Source organism: Trichechus manatus, unplaced genomic scaffold, assembly GCF_000243295.1.
Source record: "Trichechus manatus latirostris isolate Lorelei unplaced genomic scaffold, TriManLat1.0 scaffold00022, whole genome shotgun sequence".
NCBI lineage: Eukaryota > Metazoa > Chordata > Mammalia > Sirenia > Trichechidae > Trichechus > Trichechus manatus.
In genome coordinates this window covers 6,055,170-6,078,394 of record NW_004443958.1, presented here as the reverse complement: position 1 = coordinate 6,078,394, position 23,225 = coordinate 6,055,170, and positions in this window count along the sequence as shown.

Sequence of the window (23,225 nt, the reverse complement as noted above, 5' to 3'; positions counted from 1 at the left end):
CCATAGATTTTGAGTTACTTCACTGACCAGTGTAACTATAGGTTTTGCCATCCAGGATAGATTGTTTTATAGATAGTGTCACCAAAGACTTTTTCCTTTAGATTTATAAAAGACAAAATGAAATTATTAATAAATGACATGACTTTTCATCTGTGGGCTATTTGTTCCGTCTTTTCCTTTGACTCCAGAAAGACTCCAGTTCTCAGGCAGATTCAGTGTGCCGTGAAACACCAAGCTTCCGTGGGGATTCTGGGAGAGACAGGCAGATGAGATTGGACCAAGTGTGCTGGGTGGAGGCCCAACTCCTCACAGCCTGGCTGCAGCCCAGCGCCCAGCCTTATGGGGAACACGGGGCCGCCAGCAGCAGCCATCTTCCCGGCCAGATGCAGCTGGTGCCATTGGAAGCAGGCCAGGCGAACGGTGGTGACGTGCCCAGTCACAGCATTCTTCCACGCGGACACAGGGGCGACATGCAGGGCCGGGCCCCAGAGCATCTGGAGCCTGACAGCTGTGGCCATTACCCCCTTTGGTTTAAACTACTGCATAGAATTCATGAATTACTGGCTGGAGAAGCGTTTATTAGACTGGCATTTCTCGGAAGAGTTTATAAATGACTCCAGGTGTGAACGTAGCTCCGTGATTCAGGAACACTATAGTAAGGTTTTATATTAGTTATGAGTCCCCTTCTTATACGCCTCTTCCCTTCTTTTCTTCCTCCCCCCCCTCCTTTCCAATGACATCGCCTCCCCATCTCTCTTACCCTTCTTCTACCCTATTTCTTTGGACATTTTTTCAGAAAGGATTTAAGGCACCAACTTCACATATTTGCAGGGAAGCAAATGACAGATAGTGTTTGGGGATGTTGATTTGTTTTATGACATCAATAAAGTCTAATGGTCTGCATTTCAGTTTGTCCATCTGTAAAATGATGGCTTTAAAATACTTATTTACAAATATTTTCTGAACAACTACTGCATAGTGAGCACTGTGCTAGGTGCATTAGGGGCAATAAAGATTTAAAAAAAAAAAAAAAAAGTCCTACTCTCTGCCCTCCAGCAAGGGAGAGGGCAGAAGTTAAGGTGAGTTTGAACAAGATGCGTCTCGGGCAAACTGTCCTAGTAGACTCAGAAAGGAATTTTCCAAGTCTCAGGTAGAGGGTCAGCAAAAAGAGGAAAATTTGCAATGAGATGGATTGACACACTGGCTGCAAAAATGGGCTCAAACATAGCAACAATTGTAAGGATGGTGCAGGACTGGGCAACATTTCGTTCTTTTGCATATAGGGCTGCTATGAGTAGGAAGTGACTCAACAGCACCTAACAACAACAACAGGTTCTAAACTGGGACATTGTTGTGATGGTGCTACTTGTAAAATCTGGACCCACAGCAGTGTAATTGTTGATAGAATCAATACCAAGTTTGAGGACAAATGAGGAGGCTTGTTGGAGAAGCAACTTTTAAATTTGGTCCAAACCTACCTCACAGATGTTTGGATGAATGCTATAGCATGTAAAAATATCTTGAACAAACCTACTTATATATTACAGATGGCGTTGCTTTGTGGACTGAGCATTTCCAGAAGTCCACTCATTAGAATAGAAAACTAGAAGTTATTTCTAGACGCCTTAGCCATTATACATGGTCTCCTCTAACTTTGTACAGTCTCAATGATTTGTAGGAACTCAAAAGTATTAGGGGAAGGAATTAGGCTAAGTAGCTTATTGTTCTCCACCACTTGTCTGTCAGTTTGACAAACCATGGTGGCTTGTGTGTTGCTGTGATACTGGAAGCTATGCTACTGGTACTTCAAATGCCAGCAGGGTCACCCATGGTGGACAGGTTTTAGCTGAGCTTCCAGACTAAGACAGACGAGGAAGAAGGACCTGGTGGTCTACTTCTAAAAAATTAGCCAGTGAAAACCTTATGAATAGCAGCAGAATACTGTCTGATATAATGCTGGGAGATGAGCCCATCAGTTTGGAAGGCACTCAAAAGATGACTGGGGAAGAGCTGCCTCCTCAAAATAGAGTTGACTTTAATGACGTGGATGGAGTTGAGCTTTTGGGACCTTCATTTGCTGATGTGACAAGACTCAAAATGAGAAGAAATAGCTGCAAACATTCATTAATAATCAGAACATTGAATGTACGAAGTATGAATGTAGGAAAATTGGAAGTAGCCAAAAATGAAATGGATAGCATTAAGATCAATATCCTAGGCATTAGTGAGCTGAAATGGACTGGTGTTATCCATTTTGAATTGGATATGCTGGGAATGACAAATTGAAGAGGAATGGCATTGCATTCATTGTCAAAAAGAACATTTCAAGATCTATCCTGAACTACAACATTGTCAGTTATAGAATAACATCCGTACACCTACAAGGAAGACCAGTTAATATGACTATTATTTGAATTTATGCACCAACCACTAAGGCCAAAGATAAAGAAACTGAAGATTTTTACCAACTTCTATGGTCTGAAATTGATCATATATGCAATCAAGATGCATTGATAATTACTGGTGATAGGAATGTGAAAGTTGGACACAGAAGAAGAAGAATCAGTAATTGGAAAATATGGCCTTGGTGACAGAAACAACGCCGGAAATTGCATGATAGAATTTACAAGACCAATGACTTATTCATTGCAAATAGTTTTTTTTAACAACATAAATGGTGACTATACATGAAGGCCTCGCTGAATGGAATACACAGGAGTCAAATCCACTACATCTGTGGAAAGAGACGATAGAGAAGCTCAATATTATCAGTCAGAACAAGGCCTGGGGCTGACTATGGAACAGACCATCAATTGCCCATATGCAAGGACAAGTTGAGGCTGAAAAAAATTAAAACAAGTCCATGAAAGCCAAAATATGACCTTGAGTATATTCCACTGGAATTTGGAGACCATCTCAAGAATACATTTGATGCATTGAACATTAATGACCAAATGCCAGATGAGCTGTGGAAGGACATCATATGTGGAGAAAACAGAAGGTCACTAAAAAGACAGGAAAGAAAGAAAAAAAAAAAGGATGTCAGAAGAAACACCAAAACTTGCTCTTGAAGGTAGAGTAGCTATAGCAAATGGAAGAAATGATGAAGTAAAAGAGCTGAACAGAAGATTTCAAAGGGTGGCTCAGAAGACAAAATAAAGTATTATAATGAGATGTGCAAAGATCAGGAGTTAGAAAACCAGTAGAGAAGAACACACTGGGCATTTTTCAAGCTGAAAGAATTGATGAAAAAATTCAAGTCTTGAGTTGCAATTTTAAATGATTCTATAGGGAAAATGTTGAACAACACAGGAAGCATCAAAGAAGATGGGATGAATACACAAAGTCACTGCACCAAAAAGAATTGGTCGACAATCAACCATTTCAAGAAGTAGCATATGATCAAGAACTGCTGATACTGAAGGAAGAAATCCAGGCTGCACTGAAGGCATCGGTGAAAAACAAGTCTTCTGGAATTGATGGAATACCAGTTGAGAAGTTTCAACAAACGGATGCAGCACTGGAGGTGCTCACTCATCTATGCCAAGAAATTTGGAAGACAGCTACCTGGCCAACTGACTGGAAGATATGTATATTTGTGCCTATTCCAAAGACAGATTATCCAACAGAATGTGGAAATTATCAAACAATATCATTAATACCATACATGAGTTAAATTTTGCTGAAGATAATTCAAAAATTGTTGTATCAGTACATGACAGGGAACTGCCAGAAATTCAAGCCAGATTCAGCAGAGGATGTGGAATGAGGGACATCATTGCTGATGTCAGATGGATCTTGGCTGAAAGCAGAGAATACCAGAAAGATGTTTGCTGTTGTTGTTGTTAGGTGCCCTCCAGTTGGTTCCGACTTATAGCAACCTTATGTACAACAGAACAAAACACTGCCCGGTCCTGCACCATCCTCACAATCGTTGTTATGCTTGAGTCCATCATGGTACCTACTGTGTCAGTCTATCTCATTGAGAGTCTTCCTCTCTTTCGCTGACCCTCTACTTACCAAGCATGCTGTCCTTCTCCAGGGACTGGTCTCTCCTTATAGCATGTCCAAAGTCCACGACACGAAGTCTCGCCATCCTCACTTCCAAGGAGCACTCTGGCTGTAATTCTTCCAAGACAGACTTGTTCGTTCTTCTGGCAGTCCATGGTATATTCAATATTCTTCACCAACACCATAATTCAAAGCATCAATTCTTCAGTCTTCCTTATTAATTGTCCAGTTTTCGCATGCATATGAGGCGATTGAAAATATCATTACTTGGGTCAGGCACACCTTAGTCCTTAAAGTGACATCTTTGTTTTTTAACACTTTAAAGAGGTCTTTTGCAGCAGATTTGCACAATGCAATACATTGTTTGATTTCCTAACTGCTGCTTCCATGGGTGTCGATTGTGGCTGTAAATAAAATAAAGTTCATGACAACTTTAATATTTTCTCCATTTATCATAATGTTGCTTATTGGTCTAGTTGTGAGAATTTTTGTTTTCTTTATATTGAAGTGTAATCCATACTGAAAGCTGTAGTCTTTGATCTTCATCAAAGCTTCCAGTATTACAGCAACACACAAGCCACCATAGTACAATAAACTGACTTGAAAGATGTTTATCTGTATTATATTGACTATGCAAAAGCATTCAATTGTTTGGCTCATAACAAGTTATGGACAACATTGCAAAGAATGGGACTTCCAGAACACTTAATTGTGCTCATGAAGAACCTGTACATAGACCAAGAGGCAGTTGTTCCAACAGAACAAGGGGATGCTACGTGGTTAAAATCAGGGAAGGTATGTGTCAGGGTTGTATCCTTTCACCATACTTATTCAATCTGTATGCTGAGCAGATAATCCGAGAAGCTGGACTATATGAAGAAGAACAGGGCATCAGGATTGGAGGAAGACTCATCAACAACCTGTGATATGCAGATGATACAATCTTGCTTGCTGAAAGTGAAGAGGACTTGAAGCACTTACTGATGAAGATCAAAGACTACAGCCTTCATTATGGATTACACCTCAACATAAAGAAAACAAAAATCCTTACAACTGGACCAATGAGCAACATCATGATAAATGGAGAAAAGATTGAAGTTGTCAAGTATTTCATTTTACTTGGATCCACACTGAACACCCATGGAAGCAGTAGTCAAGAAATCAAATGACATATTGCATTGGGCAAATCTGTTACAAAAGTTCTTTTTAAACTGTTTAAAAGCAAAAATGTCACCTTGAGGACTAAGGTGCACCAGACCCAAGCCATGGTATTTTCGATCACCTCATATGCATGTGAAAGCTGGACAATGAATGGGGAAGACCAAAGAATTGATGCCTTGGAATCATGGTGTTGGCGAAGAATACTGAGTATACCCTGGACTGGCCGAATAACAAACAAATCTATCTTGGAAGAAGTACAGCCAGAATACTCCTTAGAAGCAAGGATGACATGACTTTATCTCATGTACTTTGGACATGTTATCAGGAGGGACCAGTCTCTGGAGAAGGACAGCATGCCTGGTAAAGTAGAGGGTCAGCAAAAGACAGGAAGACTCTCAACAAGATAGACTGACACAGTAGCTATGATGATGGGCTAAGGCATAACAACGATTGTGAGGATGGCACAGGACCCAGCAGTGTTTTGTTCTGTTGTACACAGGGTTGCTATGAGTCAGAACTGACTGGAGGGCACCTAACAACAATAATAACATCAACAACACAGCCTGTTGTTCTAGGCTCAAATACACTTTGGCGGATACAATGGATATACTCACCTATTGCAGTGGATAAAAACCAGTTACCATCAAATCATTTCTGACTCAGTGGTGATCAATGTTTATCACAGTAGAACTGTACTCCAGAGAGTTTTTAACGGCTGATTTTTTGGAAGTAGGTCACCAGTCTTTTCTTCCAAGACTCCTCTGCATGGGTTTGAACCACCAAACTCTCTGTTAGCAGCTGAGCACTCAACTGTTTGTGCCACCCAGGGGCTGCACTACAGTGGATGCAAGGTTTTTTATTTGCTTTTGATCTCTCTAAGATTGACGATCCAAGTGTGCTGGTTAATATCACAGGCTTTGGCACCCAGCTGCCTGAGTTCAAATGCTGTCTTTGTTGCCTCTTGGTAGTTTTGTAATCTTTTAGAACTTTCCTGACCTCTCTGTGCCTCAGTTTCCACAGGAGCATAGTAGTCTATACCTCATAGGGATCTTAGGAGGGTTAAATGACGGAATAAACGTAAAGTTCTTACAGTAGTACCTGGCACATAATAAACAGTATGTAACTCTTAGCTATTATTAGTAGTTAATATTTTGCTAAAAACATTTTAAGAATCTTTCCCTCAACCTGTTAAAGAGATACCTTTTTAGTTTAATGTTTAGGATCTCAAAACTGACTCAAATTAAACTGTGGTCTTTCTAGTGTCCCAGGCAGTGCTTGTTTTCAATTAGAATCATGTTTGAATGCATATCAACATGAAATCATCATAGCATTAAGGAATGGGCAATCCATCAGCAGAAATTATGCTAAGTCGCAATTTTTTTTTTCTTTTCTGGCTGAACTTTGAGTAATGGTCTGGTTTTTATCCTCATTTAGTGGAATATGTTTGAGGTAGTTCAGGACTAAGATGAATTTGGGTGCCAATTATTAATGTTTCTTTTCTGGTGACTAAATTAGATAAAGAAAGAAAACATGCTCTTGCCAATAGACAAATACTTGCCAAGTTTGAACTTCTATCCCAAAGTGAACTGCAAATAACCTGGTTTCCTTAGCTTAATCTAGTTATACAACATGCCTAAATGTGTTTAATCAGAGAAGATCAGATCATCCCATCTCAGAATAGAGAAAGTAAAGCTGTGAAGAAGGAAACTTGCAACCCATTTTAACTGCTCTCCAAATACCCATAAAACCAAAAAAACCAAACCCACTGCTGTCGAGTCAATTCCGACTCATAGCAACCCTATATGCGTATTATTCTGTAACATACTTTTTTTACTTAATATATAATGAACATATTTCCATGTTATTAAATATATAATATTCTATTATGTGGCTCTTCCATAATTTATTTACCCAACTCCTAACTGTTGAAAATTTTAGGTGTTTTGTTGCAATTATGACCAGTGCTGTGGAAAGTAATGCTATAGATAAATCTTTGTGCATATCCATGACCATTATCTGAGGATAAATCACAAACTTTAAATTACTAGGTCAAATGGTATAAAAATTTTAAAGGCTTTGCTGCAGATTCACAATATATTTCAATATATTATAAAGCCCAATGAAGGAAAAGTTTAACATACCTAGTATAAAGCTATACAGAAAATACCATAATAATTACAGTTCGGCAGTGAAAATGCTAAAAAAAAAAAAAAAAGAGAGATGGGGTTATGGAGGCAAAATTAATAAAGGGTGGTTCTCACTGATGAAAAAGTTAGCTATTGCCCCCTTGGAGGACTAAATTACTGATAGTAACCCTTTTATTAGATACTGGAATTTTTTTTACCAAAGTAACATGTCCCTAATGTCTTGTCTTGAGGTTGAAATATAAAGTAACAATTAAGCTTCCCTCTCAAATGTTTTTCCTTTTCCTCCTGGTACTATCCATATCAATTAAGTTTTAATAAAACCATTTTAATATCATCCGCCTTGGCCCCTTCTCTACTAATAGCAGCCTGTTTTTGCTTAAAGAACCCTCTCCTATTTCCCTCTTAGGTCCTATGATTTGGATGACACTGAGCCCACCCTCATCCTGGCTGCAAGGGAGTCATGTTCCCTGAGTCAGGACAGTGAGACCCAATTCTAGGTTATTTGTTGGCACTTTTATGAAGCAGGTACCCTCCTTCCCCTAGCATTATGTGCATAAAATAAAGCAGTAAGGATGAGCTGCTGGAGAATAGGCATTCAGCATATCTTGGAAAAGATTTCATATAAGATATGCATGTAAGCAAACTCTTAAGAAATAAGTAGAAATTTTACTTGCAGAAAAGAGTAGGAAGGACATTGCTTAGACTGGGACATGAACTGTAACACCTTCCATCAGAAGAATGTAGCAGAAGGAAAAATGAGAGTCTAGATCTGCATGAGAGACATCATCATAACACAAAGACTTGGTTAGTTCAGCTTGTCATGAATCAGGATAACTGCTTGGCTAACAGCAACTATCCCCAGAAAAAAGTAAGTTCAGTAATAATAATAATAATAATAATAAAAGCCAATCCATTGTCGTCAAGTTGATTCTGACTCAAAGTGACCCTATAGGACAGGGTAGAACTGCCCCATAGGGTTTCTGAGGAGCAGCTGGTGGATTCCAACTGCCAACCTTTCAGTTAGCAGCCCAGCGCTTGACCACGGTGCCACAGTTAAATCCCATTTTTCTTTATACTGATGCAAAAATTTGTATGCAAAACACTGGACTGTGGGTCATATCTGAGTCTACTGCACTTACCATAGAAAAAATGCAGAGAGTAGCAGAAATCATGTTCTTTTTAAAAAAATCTGTAGGAAAGATCTTGCTTTGAAGATTTTTAAAAAGGAGAGATTGATTTCTGCTTCTGGTTAAGCTATAGGAAGTTGCAAGAAATTGTCACTTTCATTCTCACAATGAGTACAAGTCCGATTAGCTGCAATATTATGGTTACATAAAACCCAACAGAGAGCTGAAGACGCAAAGAAATGTAAATGAACTAACGCTTAAGAAGAGACAAGCCATTCCCAGGAGAAAAGCGTCCCCTGGCTGCTTTCATCCCTCACTTTACCTGTACCTCGTGGCACAGTTGATTTCACTAATGAGTTTTAGTAAATAGTTAAGACTGAAATGATATCAGTGTCACACGCCCTCTTTCAGGAAATTGAGGATGATTAACAAAATCCAACAAAAGTATGATAAGAGGAGAGAAATTACATACTGACGTCCCTCAGAAAATGAGTGCAGAAGCCTTTTTAAGCATATTAGCAAATGAATACACTGATATATTAAAAGGGATAACACATCATGACCAATCGGAGTTTCTCCCAAGGACCCAGGGTTGGTTTGACATTAGAAAATCAGTCAGTGTTACTCATAAATTAACATAACAAAAGAGAAAAATCATATGGCCAGCTTAATAGATACAGAACAATATTTAGCAAAATTCAATAACCATTCATTATAAAAACTGTCAGTAAAATAGAAATAAAAGGGAACTTTCTCCACCTGGTTAAGGATAGCTATGAAAATCCCGACAGATAACATACTCAACAGTAAATCACTGAGTACTTTCCTTCTAAGATCAGAAACAATTCAAGGGTATTCACTCTCACCACCTCTATTCAGCATTGTACTAGGATCCCAGCCAGTGCAATAACACAAGAGAAAATAATAAATAAGGCCTAAAAATTATAAAGGGATAAGTAAAACTTTTCTAATTCTTAGACAGGTTCATGTATTTAGAAAATTCCAAAGAATATCCAAAAAACCAATAGAATAAGTGATATACGACATTTGCAATATTCAAGGTCAACACATAACAACTGGAGACTATCTTTCTGAATTTACAAAAAGCAAAAATTTAATGGGCAAGCCAAAAAAATCACCATAAAGGAAAGAATTAAAAATTGGTCTTCAAGAAAAGTAAAAATTTCTGTTCACCAAAGATACCATTAAGAATATATTTTTATGATGTTATGAAACAGGTATGAATAATTTATAATGATAAAAATAACAACAGAGGTGGTCTTTGGGTTGGCACGAGGGTGGGAAATAACTTAAAAGTGATATGAGGGAAGTGCTTGGGATAATGGAAATCTATATCTTGATTTGGGAGATGGTTACATCAGTGTGTATAAGTCTCAAAACCCAAGGAATTGTACAGTAACATCTGTGCATCTTTTTATATGTGATTTATATCTCAATTTAAAAAGAATTAAGAACATGTAAATTTACTAACAATTAAAGAAATGCAGGTTTTTAAAAAATTAAAATATAATATCAAGTTCCTAAAATATTTGTTTCCAAGCCTTGCTGATAAACCAAAAAAATTGTTGCTGTCGAGTTGATCCCGACTCATAGCAACCCTGCAGGACAGAGTAGAACCACCCCATAGAGTTTCCAAGGAGCGGCTGGTGGATTTGAACTGCCGACTTTTTGGTTAGCAGCCTCAGCTCTTAACCACTGCACCACCAGGGCTCCAAGCCTGGCTAATGGGAACCCCAAATATTTACCAGTGAGAAGACAAAGAAGCACCTTTCCTACAAGTAGAGTGGTTGTGCCATAGTGAGATATTCTGAATTTAGGAGTGTAGGCCTTATGCTACTATGAGGTGCTAAAGCAATTGCTTTTAAACTTTTTGGGTCTCAGAATCCTTTGAGATTCAATCACATTTTTGATATCTGATCCAAGGATGCATATAAGTATGTGCACACAATATTTGACATGCCATAAAGAATTTCATGGACTACCTGAAGGCTATCCTTGGACTCCTAGGGTTCCACTGATAACAGAGTAAGAAACACTCTCCTAAATCCTTAAAGTCATAGAAAGTTACAGCAGAAAGAATCCTTTTTTTTTCTTTTAAACTATGCAGACTGGTTGTATTTCTTAAGCTGTCTTCCTAAATATTGGATTTCAATTGTATAAGAACATTTCATCCTCCAGTTTGTACGACATTTTCACTAAATAGAGCACATCAAATCCCACCAAACCTTCTGCTACTTTTTTCTGTCCTAACTTGTGGCTGTACCTAAGATTAATGAATAATTATCAATTACCTGTGGTCCTAAAATGGGGTTGAATATATTGGCCTGAGGTTTCTCACTGGGAAAATAAACTCATCTCTGAATTCAAGTCACCCTATGTCAAAGTATCAACCAGTGTGTAGACTTACGAAGAATACAATTCAAACCCGTGGGACTATGGCCCCTGGATACTCCGCTAACTCAGAACTGAAGCCACTCCCAAAGTCCTCCTTTCAGCCAAGATTAGACAGGCCTATGAAACAAACAATAACACGCATGAGGAATATGCTTCTTAGTTCAACAAGTGTACGAGACCAAATGGGCAGTATCTGCCCAAAAGCAAACACTAGAAGGCAGGAAGGGACAGGAAAACGAGGAATGGACACGGGGAACCTGGGGTGGAAAGGGAAAGGGGCAGAATGCTGACATAATGCGCAGATTGCAGCCAATGTCACAAAACAATCTGTGGATAAATTTTTGAATTAGAAACTAATTTGCACTGTAAACTTCCACCTAAAGCACAATAAAATTAATAATCAAAAAAAGAATACAATTCTTACTGCAGAGCCACTTGGTAGAAATAATTGCCTGCATGACCATAACATATAAAACAGCTCCTGAAAATGGGAGAGGTAGCAAGGGCTATGGGACAGTAGATATTTTATATTTTTGACAGATGTGTAAAATTATCTCTATGAAGTGATTCATTAATTCTTTTTGTTTTTTCTTCATGATCCCAAACTCTTGACTTAGTTCTTGTTTAGAACATCTGTAGATGGATATAATCTGACCTACTATTTCCAAAAAATGGGTATGATATTACACCTCCTTCCTTAGGTAAGAAAGAGAATAGGCACACTTTTCACTGAGCATCATATTTACAGCCAATCTGTGTCTAGTTTTTTTGAAGAAAGAAATATCTTTAAGCCAAGCAGATCTCAGAGGCACTATATGCTTGTTTCTTCCTTTTCACTCCCTAACTCCTTATTTATAGCTTCTAGATATTGGCAAGAACAAGTTCCTTCAGCTATTTTTTGCATAACATTGTCTAAATGCTTTATTTTGAGGTTCCTCTTTTCCTTGCCCATCAACTTCTGGTGACTATAAAAATAAAGCCTCAAACTGCTTAAAGACAAAAACTCTGCAGTATATCACTGAATCTTTCATTACAGAAACAACTGTCCTCATGGTATTTAGGCATAAGGCATTCTGCACGGATGCTAAAAACTACTCCCAAGAAGGCCACTCAAAAGCTAACTGCCCTTTGATAGTTACCATGAGTCCCAGATCAAGTTGTAGGAGAATCACTCCACTACACAATTCAAGGTGAGTCATGGCTCTTGCAAGAGTATTGAGGCTATTGTACCTTATTCACTTACGATTATTCTACTGTAATCTTCAAGAGTAAGGCCACATGCTTATGTGTAGCTAGGACCTCATTTGAGGAGTGAAGTCATTTATAAGGTAAGTAAACAAAGAGAGACAGAAAATGGAAGCCATGTGGGTGAGTCCTGTGCAGGCAAGAGTGAGGGTCTAGCCCTTTTGGTTCTGACCAATGACTTCTAAACTTTTCTGCCCATAAAACCACTTAAGGAGCTTAAAAAATAAATATAAATTTCTAAGTCCACCTCTAGAGTCTGATTTGATAATCATGGGGTGTGCTCCTGTATTCCGAATGTTTTAAAGTAGAAGCAGACATTTCTGAAACATAGTCACATTTAGAATCACTGCCTGTACCAGGGTCCATAAATCTTTTCAGTCATGGATGCCTTTCAGAATCTGATGAAAATCATGGGTTAATTTCCTAGGGCAGAAAAAAAAAATACATATATATATATATATATATATATATATATATACATAAAAAATTTGGATGTGGAATGGTTAAAGTGACAAGTCTGACCACATCTCTCTGCTGTTTAAATGCACTCAATGGTTCTCCATTGACTGGGAGATTGAATTCGAATATCTTTACATGGTTTTCTAGGTCTTCCATGATCTTGTCCCTGATGCCTCTTGTGTCCTTCCAAGCTTTTATTTATTTATTTATTCATTTCTGCTTCAGCAACTTTGAACTATTTATTGTTACCTGCACATATTTGTTGTTTTTAGATTCCATACTTTTGCTCATGCTGTCTCCATTGCCTGGAATCCTAGTCTCTTCCTTTCCCAAACCGACTCCAGGTAATTTTTCACTAATCCTTCTCTAATGAATTTAACCATCACTTCCTCCAGAATTTATGATCTGTTTTCCCCTGCCCTCCTCCCCTCCCCTCATCTGTTCTACAAAGCATCCTGTGCGTATCTCTTTCAAAGCACATACCATGTTATGCTGGAATTTTCTATGTATGTGTTGGTCTGACACAAGATGGGGAGATATTTGAGGGCAAGGATCGCATCTTAATCATTTTTATGTACTAGTGATTAGATAGTGCCTGTCTCATAGTTGGCACTCAGTAAATGTTGGTTGACGGAATAACATGGAAGAATTTGGAAGGTTTAGGAAGGCACCCTCAGGTGTAAGGGTGGTTAAATATGACCTCTACAACGTGGAAACAAAGTAGGAAGTACTGATTCCCAAGGCCATGTGTTAATGGAACTGAACTTTCGAGCTTGGAGAAAAAAAAATATGACTTGCAAATCAAAATATTGCTTATCTTATGCTTCTTTTTGTATTGGTTTCCCTTTGCTATCCCTCAACTTTAGTAAAATAATTTTTTAACCTACTGGCTCTTGTTTCTTCTGTGCTCTGGGAAATCAAGGGCAGAGTCTATAACTAGAGCAGAAGGTTGAAATGGAGATTCTCTGTCCTCCTGCACTCCTTCGGTGCTAGTCTGGGGAGAGCTGTGGCTTCTTTTTTTAATTCTATTAAAGGAAGCATGCATAGTTGCACTAGGCATTCATCCATTCATATTTATTCATTCATTCAGCAATGATTTGTGAATTGCCTATCGGTAGGGTCAAAGCACTTGACTATCAGACTAAAGTCTTCTAGAAAAAGCCCTTACACTACAAAAATTTAAAAAATCATCAGAAAGACCTTTCCCATCTACCAAATCAGTAGTACACACACACACACACACACACACACACACACACACACACACATATCCACATTAAGTGTATTTGGCTGCTGGAGATACCACTAAGGAGACTTTCTGACCTGAGGTCCTGGGGCTTTTTGTTAATGCAGACGAGCTCTGAGGCTGTATCTGCTATCAATCTTGGCAAGCCTAGCATTCAGAAAAGAACACTAAGAGGTAAAACAGGAAGCTTAAGCCCTTTCGCCTCTTCTGTATTTGACATTTACTTTCCTCTTCATACCACCAGATAGGTGATGGTTCACCATTAATATATTTAGCAACCTGGAACAAAAATTACTATAGGCTGGAGAGAGGAAGGGGAGAGTAAGGATAGCATTTTTAAAAACCAAGTTTATTATTTTTAGGGAAATTAGGGTTTTTGTTGTTTGTTTGTTACTATTTTAGTAGTTGGTATGCAAAGCAACAACCTTAAAACCACACACTGAATAATGAATCAGAATATAAGATCAAAAACAGTCTTCTAGATTGGTCAAAACCAAAACATATTTTATCATCGCTTCTGCCGTGGGTGGGATGTGAAGGACATTGGTAGTGGCTTATGCTCTGGTCCTACTCTACAGACCAGGATGAGCTAGAATAGAAGCCATTGGAGAGGAGTCAACCTAAGTCCTGGGCCTAGATGTCTTCTGGCAAGATATTTTCCTGGGAAGACTAGAAGAAGCATAGACAATGTCCACATTAAGGGGCAGAACATCATGATCCAGGTGGATCAGGGGTATCATGGCCCATATGAAAGCTGGAGAATGGGTGAAAGGAGAATAAGATTCCATGTGGTGGAAATATACCACAAGATAAGAGAATAGAATGATCAGGAACAGAACATAATGTGGTGTGACAGGTAAGCCAGAGCGAAGAGTTCAAATCAAAGGCTATGGATTTTCCCTTCTGACTATGACAGTGTAGCTTTGTAGTGGACCTCACCTAACATCAAGAACAACTATAAAAGCACAAAAATCTGTTTGAAGAAATGGAAGACCTTTCAAGGCAGCCTAGACTTGAGGGGCCTGGATTCAGAGAAGAGGGAACCTTAATGATGTGAGCACAAGATTCTGTCCCCTGCATTTGCCTATTCTTAAGTTTTTCAGGGTGAAGAGCTGAGAAGGTGGGCAGAGAAACACCACAAGAGGCAGAGAATCCAGCAGAGCTTTTGGAAATCTCATGGTGCTGAAGATACAAAAATTAGGATAGGGGCTACTAAGGCAGCCATGACTTGAGACACTGAGATTCTGGAGACAAGGGAAATGGCCAAGAAATCTAGTAACAGTCACAGAACAAAACCAAGTAGAGCTTTTCACATATCCCAGCACTGAGGAGACACTAATTGCAATCCAGGACCCACAAAGGAAGAGGGGCATGTTTAATACCCAAACTCTTAGTGAGACCCCTCAAAGGGCTAGACTGGAGGCAACCCAGAAACAGACAAAACTTTCAAATTGTGAAATCCAGCCTTGAATCTGCTAGTTGGAATGAGATCATCTACTGCACGTTTTCTTTCTTCTCTGAATGCCCATTTCTCTCTCCTTGAATCTGCTTGATCAATCATATGCCATGAATTGACCTTCTGAGAATTCTGAGGCTAGGACATAATATTATTGTGTCCTTCCACCTTGGCCATCCAGAATGCTCTCTATTGGCATGCTCACTCTGAAGGAAACCAGTTGCCTACAGGGACACTCTATTACTCAGCCCTTGTTCATTTCCACTTAGGTCTCACAGCTTTTCTTTAAACATGCTGGACAAGCTCCTGCTTTAAGGCCTTTGTATTTACTATTCAGTCTGCCTTGACTGCTCTTCCTCTCAGATAATCTACATGGTTCATTCCCTTCAGAACTTCACTCAAAAGTCACCGTTTCAGTGAACCCTTTTCTGGCCACTCTATCAAAAATTTCATGCACTTCATGCTGACACTTCCTATCTGCTTGCCTGCTTTACAGTTCCTCTTTAGCACTCACCACTACCCAATGTATTAACAGTTTTTCTTCTTAATCTTATTATTATTTGTCTTTCCTAGATAATGTAACCTCTAAGAGGGCAAAGATTTTTTTGGTCTATTTTGTACATTATTGTGTACCAGTGCCTTAACAAATATTTGTTAAATGAATGAATATATGAATAAATGAGTAGAAGTAGGAAAGCTATGACTTACACTTGAAAATAGAAGTTTTAATACTATAGGAGAAATGTAATATGTTCTAGACTTTCAGAGAAGAGAGCACACAATTGGTGAGTACATGGATATAAGAAGGGCTTGGAATTAAAATTGGATCTTAGTGGATAGATGGCAAGTGGAAGTGGAGATTTGAATGATACCAGATACATAGAGATGCTGGGGTAGGAGCCGGAGAAGAATATATTGGGTTTACTTAAGGAATCCTGAGAAATCCTATGTGAATGAATATACACATTAAAAGGTGAGGCTGAGATGTCAGAAAGCCAAGGGTCTAGAATGCTAGGGTTGTACCCATTACTCATTGCTGTTGAGTCAATTCTGACTCATAGCTACCTTATAGGACAGAGTAGAACTGTCCCATAGGGTTTCCAAGGAGCGGCTGGTGGATTCAAACTGCTGACCTTTTGGTTAGCAGACGAGCTCTTAACCACTGAGCCGTCAGGGCTCCACAAGCTAGGATCGGGACTTGGGATTTATTTTTGTAGGAAAAGAGGACTCATGGAAGTTTTCCAAGATGGAGAGTGACAGAATTGGAGCTGTGCTTTATGAAAATCAATCTGGCAAAAAGTAGAGTGGTTTGGACAGCAGAGAGATAGGAGGTGGGTACACCAGTTATACGGCCAAGCAAGAGTTAACGAGCACCTGAATTAGGGTGACAGCAAGGAGAATGGAGAGGAAGAGGCAGAGAGCAGTCAAGGAGATAGAACTGACAGGTCTTGACAGTTGATTAAGAATGCGGGATGAGGGAAAAGGGAAAATCATATCTGACTTGGAGGCTTCAAGCTTGAGTGACTGACAGATGGTAAAGACATTTACAGAATAAGAGAATTCAGAGGGAGAAACGGCTTTGGGGATGGATTTGGGATTTAGGTTATTGATTGGATTTGGGAATCACTCACTGCCCCCTTTATCCTTTTTTTCTGGACTTTACCCCTTCTCTTTCCTGCGTTGTCTTGTTCTGCCCTATGGAAACCCATATGCTCTAGTCTACCTAATATATTAAGTGCTGTGGGATGCATATGGAACTCTCTCAGTGGACCCTCGTGGACTGGAGATCAAGGTTCAGGGGAGACTGAGTATGATTCTAATTCCTTCATTTGGCTCAGGTGCTCTTCTACTACAAAACCTAAAGAAGATAATGATTAGAGCCAAAGGACCAGGATCAATTGCCCAGAGAATTAGGTTCCAAAAAAATAGCCCCCAGTGCCAAATCATCTGTAGGTAAGTGCTGTAGCTTCCCCAGCACTTCCCCACCAAGTCTCAGGGCATGCGTTGTAGCGCAGAGGCCAAGGTTGGCAGTCATGAAGGTCTCCTTCTGAGAATGCATGCCGAAAGCTTACTGAGATTTTATTAAGTGTAATGTATCTACTTTAATGAGCAGAACAAATACTGCTTGAAATGAAATAGTGGCTTCTAGTGTTCCTGGAGTAGTCTCAATTACATTTAATGTACTGAAAAGTGGGACAAGGGAGGAGGTAGTTTTCATACAGAAGTACCTCACTTGACATTAATGACTTATTCTAGAGAGTCATAGGAAAACCAGAACTTTCTATATTGTAGCCTCTTTTAATTATTGTTGAGAACTTCACTATTTAAAGAAATCTTGCTGCCCTTTTGTAAGGCAAAATGTTTTTTAGTGATATGACTATCTCCTTGTTTATTTGTCTTGTAAGTTTTAATGTTTCTTCAGATGGGAAATAGCCTGGTAGACAGGAAACGGTATGAGGCCCTTCTGGTTCATGTTGCAGCCAGGTCACCGCAGTAGACATTGTAGATTGCCTACCTAGCATTCATGCTGCCTTCCTCCTTAAAAGGGCAGCAATTGTGTGGTTAAGGAGTGTGCCTGATTGGCTTAAGATAATCTGATCCATTCCCCCACCCTCTTGCCAATGACTGGTTCATAAATGGGCATGTGAACCCAAATTCGGCCACTGAGATCTACAGGGATCTACAGGGGGCTTCTGAGAAAGATTTTGCTCAACCTTCTAGGACTGTCTGTGAAAGAAGTCACCATCCCCTGACCATGAAAGGAGCCATCTTTAGGGTAACACTGAAACCGTGGATGTCAGACAGAACGAATCTAAGTCCATCACTAGTTCTTGTCCTCCAACTTCTAGAATAACCCTGAATTATGTACCACTTCTGAACTTGCAATTATGTGAGCCAGTAAATTTCCTAATTGTTTGAGGCTGTTTGGATCATTACTGCTGTTACTTGCCTCAGAAAGCAGCTTAATTGATACTAACTAATTTGGGTTCTTAGGCATATTGCCTTACCACCCAAGTCTCAGTATCCATATCACTGAAACGAAAAAGAAAAGAATCGAGAGTTTTGGAAAAGACGGCAGACTACTAGTCAAGATGGGGCACTTGGGGTCATCAAAGTTGACCTCACCAATGCTGCATTTCACTGATGGTTATGGTTTCTTCTCAATACCTAGAGAGATTTCTATGCTAGACAGGACTCAGGACGTGACTATATAATTGCATATTTTGCTTTAAAGATGAGAAGCAGCCCCCCCCCCACCCTTTTTTTTTTGTTTGTTCTTGATTCCTAAATGGTTCTGGAATGTTATTGCCTTTGCCCTGGTGATGCTTTTGCACAAAGTATTTTCTGAGCCTCAAAAAGGACAGAGAGCTGGGAGTCCACCGAGCTTCCAAACCTTCTTGTGTGATTGTTTTCTGCTGGCTGCCAATGTCAATTTGTGTGGCTGGATGTGTTCTGAGACTTCCTTTCATTAAAACCTGGGTGTAGGCTGGCAAATGCCCCATTTACTCTTGTACTCATTCAACAAATATTTATCGAACACTTACTATGTGCCAGACACCTTTCTGAGTGTTGGGGATAGAGTGAAGTACAAGACAAACAAGTCCTGAGAAGCAGTCTCTTTTAATGTGTGCTGTTTGCCCATGAAGCACTCTTGTTACCTGAGCCACCTCTCAGTGGAGTGATGGACTGAAGGGCAGCAAACAGATGACGTTTCCAAAGCCAAGGAGCTCTTCTAAATGGGGTTCTGAATCCCTCCATTCCTTTGCAAGAAACTCTGATCCTTTGCAAATATACGGCATTACTCAGTGACAGCAGATCCTATCACTGTTTTTGCTGATTCTATGCAAAGTGTGATAAATTTAGCCTAACTCTTTCTGAGTTGTAGATAAAATGCATTTAGAATTACAGAAGAAATAGCAAGCAGTCTACAAAAACGTATTCAGTGGCAGGATGACCATAATCTGTGGAGATTACATTCAGCTATAGCTATAATGGCAATGTGGCTACCATTTATTAAGCATTTGCTTTATTACAGGCTCTGTACTAAATGCAGTGTGTGTTCCTGGAGCCGTGAAGTTTGGATTAACCCCTGAAACTATTTCCCTGAGATAATCTTTAAATCTTAAACTAAAAATATCCTCTGAAGTCTTCTTAAAACCAAACAATAGTTTAGCTTAACTAATAAAAAATATCTGCCTTCGGCATTATGCTCTTTTAAGAATTATCTCTATGGGATCAAATTGACAACAGCAACTCGAAAGATTAGATAGGAAACTTAGGGGGCAGTGAATTTATGTTAATGGGGGAGGAACAACTCAGAAAAAGAAGGTGAGAATGGTTACACAATTTGAAGAATGTAAGCAATGCCACTAAATGTCACAGATAGAAACTGTGAATTGGTGTATGTTTCGCTGTGTATATTCTCAACAACAAAAATAAAATTATATATAAAAATAAATAAATGAATTGTGTACATGACCTTATTAATCCACATAGCAATAACTTGATATCATCATTTCCATTATTCAGATAAGCAAATTGACACTAAGAGAGATGAGTTCACTTAGTTCAGGTTGGGGTCCCTGTATAGCTGCACCCAGGGCCTGTGCCATTAACCACTAGGCAGCACTAGTAGAGATAAGGTGGCATCAGTTTTTGTTTAGGGAGACATGGAGCAGGGAATGATAGTTGGTGAAGCTTTTCTGTACTTTAAATTACATAAATAGGAGATGGATTGACACGGTGGCTGCAACAATGGGCTCAAACATAGCAATGATTGTGAGGATGGCACAGGACTGGGCAGTGTTTTGTTCTGTTGTACACAGGGTCACTATTAGTCACAACTGACTCGAAGAAATCTAACAATAACAACAACAGAACTAGAAGGAACTTATAACATCATCTAGTCCTTGCTCAATGACATACCCTGAGTAAGTTAAAAAGTTAGAACTGTAATTCTTTATTCTGGTTCTAAAATGGTATTTTTTTTTTTACTATTACCACCATGTTGTTGTTGTTAGATGCTGTTGAGTTGGTTCCAACTCCTAGCAACCCTATAGGACAGAGTAAAACTGCCCCATAGGGTTTCCAAGGAGTGGCTGGTGGATTCAAACTGCCGACCTTTTGGTTAGCAGCCAATCTCTTAACAACCATGCCACCATAAGGTCCCGTTATTTCTTCATTTACCTATAACAATACTTATGACAACAAAAATATAGTGAGTTATTTTTAGAATACCTTTTAGGTCTCAAAAGTGTTTTCACTCAAGTAAATTAAAAAACAAACAACCAAAAAAAAAAAAAAAAAAAGCGAAAGCAAAAACAAAACAAATGGGCTTTGATTGGTTACACAGGAAATGACCTGACTATCTCCAGGCAAAAAGGAATTAATTTATCCATGATAAACAGGAAGTGTCTTAGCAGCCATGTTTCTCACTAATGGAGATTCCGTTTTTAGCCAGGATCCCAGTTATTAAGATTGACCAGAAGAGGCAGACTATAGCTCTCTTGGCCATCATCCTAAGGCAAAGAACAAAGCTTAGTGAACCAGAACACAGAGAATGTAGAAAGCAGAATTACAGCATGGAAGAAACAAAAAGAGAAGTCATTTCTGGGTTAAAGCAAGGAGTTAGTATATCGTTAAGGTTTCTTGGTTGCAAGCAACAAAAACTTCTGCTGGCTAAATTAGGGGAAAAAAAGAAATGCATTGTCTGGCTATAAGAGACCTCATAGGATGGAAAGGAAGGCTGAACAACCAGGCTTGGAACAGAAAGGAGCCAACTGACTTCAGGTGGTCGCAAAAGTTAGAATTTTTTCCCCTGTAGCTTCATTTCATTCAAGAACTAAAATCTTTCAAGAGGAAGTCCAACTGGCCAAGCGTAGGAGTTGTGCCCATCCTTGACTGTATGGTATGGTGAAGGAAAACACCTATAGAGATAGCTTCCCAGTACCATTGCAGCTGCTCTAGTGGGAGGGCAGGCACCTGGGTTTACCATCCATCCTATCAAGATAACACAAAATGGTCTTACTCAAACCAAACCCATTGCTGCTAAGTCGACTCCAACTCATAGTGACCCTATAGGACAGAGTAGAACTGCCCCACAGGGTTTCCAAGGCTCTAAATCTTTACAGAAGCAGATTGCCACATCTTCTCCAAAGGCGGCCGATGAGTTCAAACTGCCTGAGCACTTTAACCATTATGCTACCAGGGCCCTCACAAAATGGTCTTAGGACCCCTTTATACTCTTTTAAAATTATTTGAGGACCTCAAAGAGCTCAAAGGTACCATATTAGAAATTTAAAAAAATAATAATTTATTTAAAAATTATAAGCTCACTTCATATAAACATAAATTGTGTATTTTTAAAATGAAAATAAGAATTTTCTACAACAAAAAAATTAGTGGGAAGAGGTGTGTGGTTTTATATATTTTTGTAAATCTGTTAATGTCTAGCTTATTAGAAGACAGCCAGATTCTCCTGTTTTTGCATTCACTCTCTTGAAATATTTTCTTTTGGTTGAAGTAATGAAGAAAAGCTGGACTCATACAGACATGTAGTAGGAAAATGAAGGAGTATTTTAACGGCACTCTTAGATAACTGTGGATATTCTTCTTTGATACTACACCAAAATTCAACAAGTAATAGTTTCTTAAATATCTGAAACCATATCAATGGCCTTTTCATACTATGTTAAAGTAAAATCCATCAGACTTTCTTGCACTTTGAATGCGTCTTTAACTCATGTATGATTTTATATCCTCATGCATGGTCATTTGGAAAATATGGGCTCCAAATGTTGATGCATTTCATTTACAATATAAAAAAGTATTGTCATCAGTATCACCACCGACCTCATCAGAGAAGTATTTAAGCATCAGGAAGCAGTCATGCTCTTTATGGCGGGTACAAGTTTTCTAATTTTTACATGAAATCTGAAATTTCATCATCAGCACCAAATACTGTCAGCTGTTTTCTGAGCCTCATTTCACTCATTTTTGAACAAGCATCTGCCAAATACGCAGGTCTGAAAAACTATAGTTTGTCAGTTGTTCTTTCAAGCCAAAATGGAATTCCATGGAAAAAAAGTAAGCTAGTCTAGCTCGGATCTCAAATAGTTGCATGAATTCTTTTCCTGAACATGACCATCATAGTTCAGCATGCGGCAAAAGTGCTTTATGCATATTTCCCATTTTGGCACAAAGAATATTGAAAAGATATGTATGCAGAGCTCAGGTTTAACAAAATTTAAAAAAAAAACTTATTGCTTCATCAAAGACATTTTAAACTAAATATTAAAAAAATATTTGTGTGTACGAGGTGAAGACTACAATACGAAGGCTACTTGTACACTTTGCTGGCACTACCTGAATTTGTACAAAGGCACCAGCAGTTTGATCCACCATTACTTTGTTTTTTCTTTTAACTTTTTATTTGGAAATAATTTTAAACTTAAAAAAATTGCAAAAACAAATTCTGTGTACCCTTTATTTTGATTCACTTTTTTTTTTTACATTTTACTCAATTTGCTTTATCGTTTGTAGTCTCTGTCTCTCCCTCCCTCTTTTTTTTTTCACCTTGAACCATTTGAGTGTAAATTACATACATCACGGCCATTTACCTGCTCCTAAATATGAGTCTCTATGAGTCAAAACTGACTTACGGCACCTAACAACAACAGCAAAAATTTCCATAGATATTTCCTAAGAAGAGAGATATTCTCTTAAAAAAATACAATGGGAAGCCCCATAGACACATCCAAACTCCCTGAGGGACTGAATTGCTGGGTGGAGGGCTCTGGGGACCATGGTCTTGGGGAACATCTAGCTCAACTGGCATGACACAGTTTATAAAGACTATGCTCTACATTCTACCTTGGTGAGTAGTGCCTGGGGTCTTAAAAGCCTGTGAGCGGCCATCTAAGATACTCCACTGGTCTCATCCCTTCGGGAGCAGGCGA